At 41.0% G+C, this 10,200-nt stretch overlaps 1 pseudogene; it reads right to left on the bottom strand.

Annotated features, from left to right (window-relative positions):
- Positions 1-3,595: 3,595 nt before the first annotated feature.
- Positions 3,596-8,651, bottom strand: LOC129042134 (peroxisomal multifunctional enzyme type 2-like; annotated as a pseudogene).
- Between the last annotated feature and the right edge of the window lie 1,549 nt (positions 8,652-10,200).

Raw genomic sequence — 10,200 nt, 5'->3', positions numbered from 1 at the left:
TATACAGGTAAACTTGTGTCATGAAGGTTTGTTGTACAGATTATTTCATCACACAGTTACTAAGCCTAGTACTCAATACTAGTTACTGGAATCAGAAAAAATACAGTTATTTTCTGATCTTAAAGGATTCGAAAAAATACATTCCTTTCTCCCAACCTCCACCCTCAAGTAGACCCCAGTGTCTGTTGTCTCCCTCTTTGTGTCCATGAGTTCTTATCATTTAGCTCCCACTTGTAAGTGAAAACATGCAGTATTTGGTTTCTGTTTCTGTGTTAGTTTGCTAAGGACAATGGCCTCCAGCTCCATTCATGTTCCCACAAAAGACATGATCTCATTCTTTTTTATGGCTGCACAGTATTCCATGGTGTATACATACCATATTTTCTTTACCCAGTCTGTCATTGATGGGCATTTAGGTTGATTCCATGTTTTTGCTATTATGAATAGTGCTGCAATGAATATTTGCATGCATGTATCTTTATGATAAAATGATTTATATTCCTTTGGGCATATACGCAGTAATGGGATTGCTGAGTCAAATGGTAGTTCCATTTTTAGTTCTTTGAGGAATCGCCACACTGCTTTCCACAGTGGTTGAACTAATTTAAACTCCCATCAACAGTGTATAAGCATTCCCTTCTCTCCACAACCTCACCAGTGTCTGTTATTTTTTTACTCTCTTTAATAATTGCCATTTTCACTGGTGTGAGATGGTATCTCATTGTGGTTTTGATTTGCATTTCTCTAATGATCAGTGATATTGAACTTTTTTTCATACACTTGTTGGCCACATGTATGTCTTCTTTTGAAAACTGTCTGTTCACGTCCTTTGCCCACTTTTTAATGGAGTTGTTTGGTTTTAGCTTGTAAATTTGTTCAAGTTCCTTATAGATGCTGGATATTAGACTTTTGTCAGATGCATAGTTTGCAAATATTTTCTTCCATTCTGTAGGTTGTCTGTTTACTCTTTTGCTAGTTTCTTTTGCTGTGCAGAAGCTCTTTTACCTTAGATCACATTTGTCAATTTTTGCTTTTGTTGCAATTGCTTTTGAAGTTTTCGTTATGAAATCTTTGCCCGTTCCAATGTCCAGAATGGTATTGTCTAGGTTGTCTTCCACTAGCCACTACGCCCAGCCAAAAGCAGAATCTTGAAGAGATATTTGTACACCCATGTTCATAGCAGCATTATTCACAATAGCTAAAATGTGGAAGCAACCCAGGTGTCCATCCATGGATGAATGAATAAGAAAAATGTGATATATACATACAAAGGAATATTATTCAGCATTAAAAATAAGGAAATTCTGACATATGCTACAGTATGAATGAACCTTGAGGCCATTTTGCTAAGTTAAATGCACCAATCACAAAAAGACAAATCCTCTATGAGTTCACCTATAGGAGGTATCTAGAGTAGTCAAAGTCATAGAGACAGAAAGTAGAATGGTGGTTGCCAGGGGCTGGTTGCTGGGGAGTTATTGAATGATACAGAGTTTCAGTTTTGCAAGATGCCAAAGTTCTGGAGATTGGTTGCACAACTACGTGAATATACTTAACATTACTGAACTGAACACTTAAAAATGGCTAAGATGGCAAATTTTATGTTATGTGTATTTTACCATAATTAAAAAACAGAAATAAAAGACATACAGATTGGAAAGGAAAAAGTAAAATTGTCTTAATTCATATATATAGCATGATCATCTGTGTAGAAAATGGAATCTACAAAAAAAAAAAGGAAACTTCTAGTACTAATAGTTGAGTTTAGCAAGGTTGTAAGATATAAGTTTAACATAAGAAAATTGTCTTTCTGACTTAAATGTAAAATCCAAAACTATAAAACCCTGGAAGGGCTGGGCGCAGTGGCTCATGCCTGTAATCCCAGCAGTTTGGGAGGCTGAGGCGGTTGGATCACCTGAGGTCAGGAGTTCAAGACCAGCCTGGCCAACATAGTGAAACCCTGTCTCTACTAAAAATAAAATACAAAAAAATTAGCCAGGTGTGGTGGTGCATGCCTGTAGTCTCAGCTACTTGGGAGGCTGAGGGAGGAGAATTGCTTGAACCCAGGAGGTGGAGGTTGCAGTGAGTTGAGATTGCGCCACTGCACTCCAGCCTGGGTGACAGAGCAAGACTCCATCTCAAAAAAAAAAAAAAAAGAAAGATCTTGCTTCCAGGCCAGGCATAGTGGCTCATGCCTGTAATCCCAGCACTTTGGGAGGCCAAGGCAGGCAGGTCACTTAAGATCAGGAGTTCAAGAGCAGCCTGGCTAACATGGCAAAACCCTGCCTCTACTAAAAATACAAAAAAAAAAAAAAAAAAAGCCAGGCATGGTGGCACATGCCTATAATCCTAGCTATTTGGGAGGCTGTGGCATGAGAATCACTTGAACCCAGGAGGCGGAGGTTGCAGTAAGCTGAGATCGCGCCACTGCACTCCATCCTGGGCGACAGAGTGAGACTCCATCAAAACAAACAAACAAAAAATGCCAGGCGTGGTGGCTCATGCCTGTAATCCCAGCACTTTGGGAGGGCAAGGTGGGCAGATCATTTGAGTTCAGAAGTTTGAGACCAGCCTGGCTGACATAGTGAACCCTCGTCTCTACTAAAAAATACAAAATTAGCCAGGCATGGTGGCGCACACCTGTAATCTCAGCTATTCAGGAGGCTGAGGCAGGGAGAATTGCCTGAACGCAGGAGGCGAAGGTTGCGGTGAGCCGAAATCATGCCACTGCACTCCAGCCTGGGTGACAGAGCAAGACACCATCCGAAAAACAAAAAAATAAAAAATCCTGCTTTCAATTTATTTTATTTTATTTATTATTATTATTATTTTGAGACAGGGTCTCACTCCATCACCTAGGCTGGAATACAGTGGTATGACTACGGCTCACTACAGCCTTGACCTCCCCGGGCTGAGGAGATCCTCCCACCTCAGCCTCCAGAGTAGGTGAGACCACAAGTGCATGCTACCACACCTGGCTAATTTTTGTATTTTTTGTAGAGACGGTGTTTTGCCATGTTGCCCAGGCTGGTCTGGAACTCCTGGGCTCAAGCAATCCGCCCTCCTGAACCTCCCAAAGTGCTGAACTAACAGGCATGATCCACTGTGTCCGGCCCTGCTTTCAATTCTTTTGAGTATATACCTAGAAGTGAAATTGATGGATCAAATAATAATGCTATTTTTAATTTTTTGAAGAACTGCCATACTGTTTTTCATAGCAGCTATATCATTTTACATTCACAACAGTGTACAAGCGTTTGAATATATGACTAACCCAGTCCCAGAATCCTATTTTGAGAAGTTTCTTTGTTTTTTGTTTTGTTTTAACCTAGGTCTGGTGTCAATTACTGTATCAATCAGTGTCTTAGCATGCAATAGTACCTGTGAAGAGCATTTATTTACAAATGTGTGGGTGCATGGTGCTAGTTACTACCCCTAAGCCCAAAGGAACAAGGGCGGGGAATAGTTACTGAAACCTGGAACAAGAAAGAGTCATGTAGACTCTGCTACCTTGAGGGAAACAGTAACCATCAGATAAGGGATATGGCCACCTCACAGCAACCTCACAGAGGGAATTGGAATAAATGCCCTAACCTCACTCTCCCTCTTCTCCTGTTGTTGCTCTCCAGTAGCTAACCCAACCAGAAGCAATGGTGTATGGGATCCTGTTGATGCAGTCCATACAAGTCAGACATCTTAGTGGAGAGCAGGATGAAGAAGGGCGGAAAGCAGACCTGGAGGGACAAACAGAAAGTATCCAACATGCTGTATACCTAGAGTCATAAGGCATGTGAATGTCCACCTTTAGGAGGTGATGTCAAGCTGTTTTCAAAATGGCCACAGAACTTCCACTCCACTTGTAGTGTACAAGAGACTTTGTGAATGCATATCTCCTCCTCCAAAACTTGACAATGTCAAACTTTGTAACATTTGTCTATTAAATGGGTGTAAAATGGCATCTTAATGTGGCCTTGGTTTCCATTGGCCCAGTCATCAATGATTTTATACATATTTATGGTCCATAAGTAATTCCTCTCAGTAAAATACTTGTTTATATCTATATCATACCACTATCTCTGCTTATTCTAGGAATCTATAAACTTCTTGAGAATAAATACTGTGTCTTTGTATTTCTAGTGATAAAAGTATACAATAAATACTTGTTAAATAATTGAATTAATGCTAGAGGCAAATGCTAGAACCAACGTTTCACTCAACAGAAAACTGGTGGAGTTATGATTGCCTGGAAGTAATGATGGAAAGAAAGAACAAGTATTTTAAGTTCTTCTCCTTGAAGTGGATCTTCCTCAGAAGATGGGGAGGTTGTCATATGAGAATAAGGTGAGGAAGGAAATGAAAGAGGTTTTGAATTCATTTTATATGAAGGAGAATTTCTCACCTTGGAGTAGGAGTGCTATAGATTTCAAAGCAAAATGTAGGAGAATGGTTTTTGCTTTTTAAAATTTTTGGTCAGGGAGAAGAGCATGATTGGAATAGGGCACAGCAAGTTGCAAAAACACTTCTTCAAACTAGTCTACGGGGATCATTGACAGCCATGTGACCGAATCAATGTGCACTTTTTTAGTCTTTTTTTATATTCTGTCACTTAGCATTATTCCATGAAATACAGCATACAGCTTTCTTGAAACAAATTTTTTCTTCTGCCTGCTTTCTTATGCCGACTCTACACTCATGTGGTTTTTCCTCCAGATTCTATGGCTGTTCTTTTGTTCTTAAACATTTTGTCTTTTTTTTTTTTTTTTTTTAATTGAGGTAAGTCTCCCTCTGTGACCCAGGCTGGAGTGCAGTGGCACAATCTTGGCTCACTGCAACCTCCGCCTCCCGGATTCAAGCAATTCTCCTGCCTCAGCCTCTCGAATAGCTGGGATTACAGGCGCCTGCCACCACACCCGGCTAATTTTTGTATTTTTAGTAGAGATGGGGTTTCACTATGTTGGCCAGGCTGGTCTTGAACTCCTGGCCTCAGGTAATCCGCCCGCCCCAGCCTCTCAAAGTGCTGGGATTACAGGTGTGAGACACCGCGCCCAGCCTTTTTGCCTTTTTGATGGCATCCTCCTCTACCTTTAGCTTCATGTTGTTCTGCAGAGTTGGTGTGGGGTTCTGTTCTCTTACCAGTCGACACTGTTTTCCCAGGTGGTGTTTTCTACTCTCAAGGCTTTAAATACCATCTGTATATCAACTGCTCCCAAATTTCTATCTCTAGGCCATATCATTTTTCTGAACTACAAGCCCATGTATCTTGATCTTCCCCTGAAACCTACTGCTCCTCCAAAGTTCCTTGTATCAATAAATTCCACTACCATCCGTCTAAATGCTGAAACCAGAAACAAAGCTTCTCTCTCCCTTTTTTTTTGGAGATGGAGTTTCGCTCTTGTTGCCCAAGCTGGAGTGCAATGGCACAATCTCAGCTCACTGCAACCTCTGCCTCCCAGGTTCAAGCGATTCTCCTGCCTCAGCCTCTTGAGTAGCTGGGATTACAGGCACCTGCCACCAAGCCAGGCTAATTTTTTTGTATTTTTAATAGAAATGGAGTTTCACCATGTTAGCCAGGCTGGTCTCGAACTTCTGACCTCAGGTGATCCACCTACCTTGGCCTCCCAAAGTGCTGGGATTACAGGCGTGAGCCACCGCGCCCGGCCTACAACTTGTCCTTTTTAAAGTTCTTTTTCTTACCTCTGGGCTTTTTCATATGCTGTTCCTTTTGTCTAGAATGCTCTTTCCTTCTCCTGTACCTATCTAACCTCTATTCCTTATCCTTCATTTATCAGCATAGGAGTCACTGTCTTAGAGAAGTTTTTCTCACCCCTTGAATCTAAACAAGACTTCGTATTTTAACCTCTCATTTAATGTACAATATTCCCATATTACATATTTCATGATTTTTAACTAGGTATTTTTTTAAAGGTATCAAAGTGGCCTTTATTCATTTAATTTTCCTTTTAACTTTTATAAATGCTATCACAAATTCTAAAGAATCTAGACTTGAGTGAAAATTTTTTATTATGAAGATATAGATCTAAGAACAGAAGGATAACTATATGCTAGCTTATATATAGTACCTTGTAAAAATAATGATACATTTAAAAAATAGTAGAAAATAAAAATCTCAGCTGGGCACAGTGGCTCACGCCTGTAATCCCAGCACTTTGGAAGGCCAAGGCAGGTGGATCACCTGAGGTCGGGAGTTCAAGACCGGCCTGATCAACATGGGGAAACCACATCTCTACTAAAAATACAAAAATTAGCTGGGTGTTGTGGTGCATGCTACTCAGGAGGCTGAGGCAGGAGAATCGCTTGAACCTGGGAGGCGGAGGTTGTGGTGAGCTGAGATCGTGCCATTGCACTCCAGCCTGGGCAACAAGAGTGAAACTGGGTCTCAAAAAAAAGAAAAAATCTGAAAACTTATCTGACATCTGAAAATGGTAAGTAACTTCCTCTGCATCTTAGTTCTGATCACTTCTGCAAAAGAATCAAGCATATTTGGGTGAAGAGAGTATTTAATTATTCTATTTTTATTAATAATATAGTGTGCCCTTCAGAAATTGGTGTAGTCTTTTTTTTTTTTTCTTTTTTTAAGACTGAGTGTTGCTCTGTCCCCCAGAGTGGAGTGTATTGGTGCAGTCTCGGCTCACCACAACCTCCTCCTCGCGGGTTCAAGCGATTCTCCTGCCTCAGCCTCCTGAGTAGCTGGGATTACAGGCGTCTGCCACCATGCTCAGCTAATTTTTGTATTTTTAGTAGAGACGGGTTTCAGTTGGTCAGGCTGGTCTTGAACTCCTGACCTCGTGATCTGCCCACCTCGACCTCCCAAAGTGCTGGGATTACAGGCGTGAGCCACCACGCCCAGCCAGAACCTGGTGTAGTCTTTAAGAATCATCTGAAGTTTCTGGCTCAGCATAATGTTCCCTCTGGCCTTCAGTCGGCCAGTAACAGATGCCTTCTGAGGGTCAAGCTTGCCTAGAACTACCTCCATGAAATCTTCATCTGAAAGTATGCATCAGCAAAACCTTTTCCAGGTTTTGATACACTTTTCCAGAACCACTTTTCAGGTTACTTAGCTGCAATATTTCCACCTTTAGTAATATGCCACTCAAATACAGCATTTACTTTCTTTGCCATCTCACACCCAACATCCTTAAAAGGCAGTGACCTTTTTCCTCAAATATAAGGGTATTCTGAAGTTCCTCACCTTCAGAGGGTGTCTTAGCTGAAATATCAGATGTTGGCATAAGATTCACATATGCATTTGAAATGACAGTGTCTCTAGGTCTTTGGACCGTGGTTTGAAAGTGAATTCTGTTTCCTTCCTTCCACATCTCAGTTTGCAGAGTTTGCCCTGGATATACTGGTTTTGCAAAACAAGTCTTAATCACTTTGAATCTTGACACATTACAAAACATGCCTGGCAAAAAATCTAAATGTACATAATTCATGTACACATAATCCACGTACACATGGCAAAACATGCTAGGCTAGCAAAGTTAGGATCAACGTGTAACAGATTCCAGTTTCTGCTGAGGCAGTACAAAGCAGCCTGATTAAGAGAGATGGTATCTGTAAGTATAGCATCAGGTGGTCTATTAGGTATGGCTACAGCCACCTTGACTTTCAGGTCCATTTTCTACCAAAGCCTCCAGAGCCAATGAGAAAGAGAGAGGACTGATTATAGCACATAAATTCCTTCTTAGAATAAGAATAGACATCCATAAGAATTACTACACCAGATCCTTTATCTAGGACATCAGCAACAACTGTTTCACATTTTCATTTTCCTGCTCTAGGAAGTGGTTTATATAACTGCAAGTATTGTTCCCCATAAAGAACCTTTGCAAAGTTCCTTGAAATCCCAGGAACTTCTGCTAATTCTCCACCCATTATAGATTTCTGACTTATGATAACTCCAAAGGTAGGCAAACAGAAGAAATCAGAGCTTCTTTCATGAACAAATTTAAAATCTTTTGGATCCTTGATTGATGCTCCCACTCCAAGGGCATACATAATAGCTTCCAGTTCTGTATAAGCAGAAGAAAATGGAGGGAGTTTATGGCCAATAGCTCCAGCAAATCCTGATGTTGCTGTAGATGTTGCATGACTGATACGATTTGTTGAAACTCCTCCTTCTGAATCTATTTTACTTAGAACTACAATGATACTGCCAGTTGATTTTTGGATACTCTGAGGCTTGCTGGCATTCTCAAAGTCACATGTCTTCTTCCAGTTAGCCTTCACTGCTTCAGGAGTCATTGGCTGATTTTTTCTTACAACCACTCCAAGGGTCCGGTCCCAGAATAATTTTCCAATCCATCCTGCTCCAACCTCAAACAAGCCCCCATTCTCCTCACAACTCTCTTAGCAAAGCTGAAGGACCAGCGATGCTACATAATCTGGCTTTAGGGCTTCCACAAAATCTTCAGGCATAATTGAGTCAACCCTGATTCAGCATTAGGAGAAATAGTGTTACAATGAATGTTGCTTTTCCTGCCTTCAACTGCAATAGAATTTGCAAGGACCAGAAGACCCAACTTCGCAGCACTATAATTTGCCTGGCCAAAGCTGCCATATATTCCTGAAGCTGATGAAGTGATAATGATCCTTCCATATTTCTGCTTCTTCATGTGATCTCATGCTTTCCAGGGTCACTTGGAATGAGCCCCGCAATTGAACTCTGTGGATGATATCCCAGTCTTCATCACTTATCCTAGCAAAAGAATGGTCCCTTAGAATTCCAGCACTGTTGACCACAACATCTATTCTAAAAGCATCCAGTGCTGTCTTTACAACCTTCTCTCCTGTTTTCACTGAATCATAGTTGGCCCACTTTTCCACCTTTGTCTTTTATTTCTTCAACAACCTTATCAGCGACTAAGGAGCCTTTACCAACTCCCTCTTAAATAATTCACAACAATTAGTGCTCCTTTTTCTAGGAACGCCAGGGCATAGACTGGGTGCAGTCCTCCCCTACACCAGTGACCAGTATCACCAGCTGTTGAAACTCAGTGGTGAGACCATGAGTCCAGCCTGCAGTGACACATACTTTGACTAGGTTTTTTTTTTGTTTTTTTTTTTTGAGACGAAGTCTCGCTCTTGTCCCCCAGGCTGGAGTGCAATGGCACGATCTCAGCTCACTGCAACCTCTGCCTCCTGGGTTCAAGTGATTCTCCTGCCTCAGCCTCTGGAGTAGCTGGGATTACAGGTGCCTGCCACTACGCCTGGCTAATTTTTGTATTTTTAGTAGAGACGGGGTTTCACATGTTGGCCAGGCTGATCTCGAACTCCTGACCTCAGGTGATCCACCCACCTCAGCCTCCCAAAGTGCTGGGATTACAGGCGTGAGCCACTGTGCCTGGCGACTAGGTATTTTTTAATGCTTATTTATTTAATATTTGTCTCACTATGAGATCACAGGCTTTTTAAGGTCAGGAACTAAGTTTGTTTTGTTTTGTTTTATGATTATAGATCTAGCACCTACCACAATCAATTCACAGTTGGCACTAAATAGGTATCAGTTGACTTAATTGCTGGGTAAATAGATAAGAAGAGGATTAAGAAAGCAGAATAGAAAGATATGAGTTTACTAAGAAATGGAGGCACATATAGCTACAGTGAAGGGAAGCCCATACTTCAGAAAAGGAGAGAAAGATCTTGCTAATAATAGCTTATTTTTAAAAAGATACAAGATCATCTTGATTATATTTTTAGAAGCTGCTTCTGTTAGATTTATCTCATTCCAAGGCCATGAAAGAACAAATATTCAGTTTGATTTGCTTACAGTTAATTGCTTACATATTGGGCACCTTCATGAGATTGAAATCCATTTAGTTATGACTGTATATCCTAAGCTTTGCATAGTCAGTCAGCAAAATAACTGCAGAAAGGACCGAAAGGTTGTGGGAGTTTTGTTTTGTTTTTTACTAGCTCTGGGAACAAGTATAAAATACCAAGAAATATTATATTTATATAAAAATATTGATAAAAGAAGAGAGCATCCAAAAGTTAATTAAATTATTAGGTTAAAAACAGATGGGGCTGGGCGCAGTGGCTCACACCTGTAATCCCAGCACGTTGGGAGGCTGAGGCAGGCCGATCACCTGAGGTCAGGAGTTCAAGACCAGCCTGGCCAACATGATGTAACCCTGTCACTACTAAAAATACAAAAATTAGCTAGGCGTGGTGGTGCAT

This window comes from Pongo pygmaeus, chromosome 7 (genome assembly GCF_028885625.2).
Source record: "Pongo pygmaeus isolate AG05252 chromosome 7, NHGRI_mPonPyg2-v2.0_pri, whole genome shotgun sequence".
Classification (NCBI taxonomy): Eukaryota; Metazoa; Chordata; class Mammalia; order Primates; family Hominidae; genus Pongo; species Pongo pygmaeus.
This window is presented reverse-complemented; position numbering and strand designations above follow the sequence as displayed.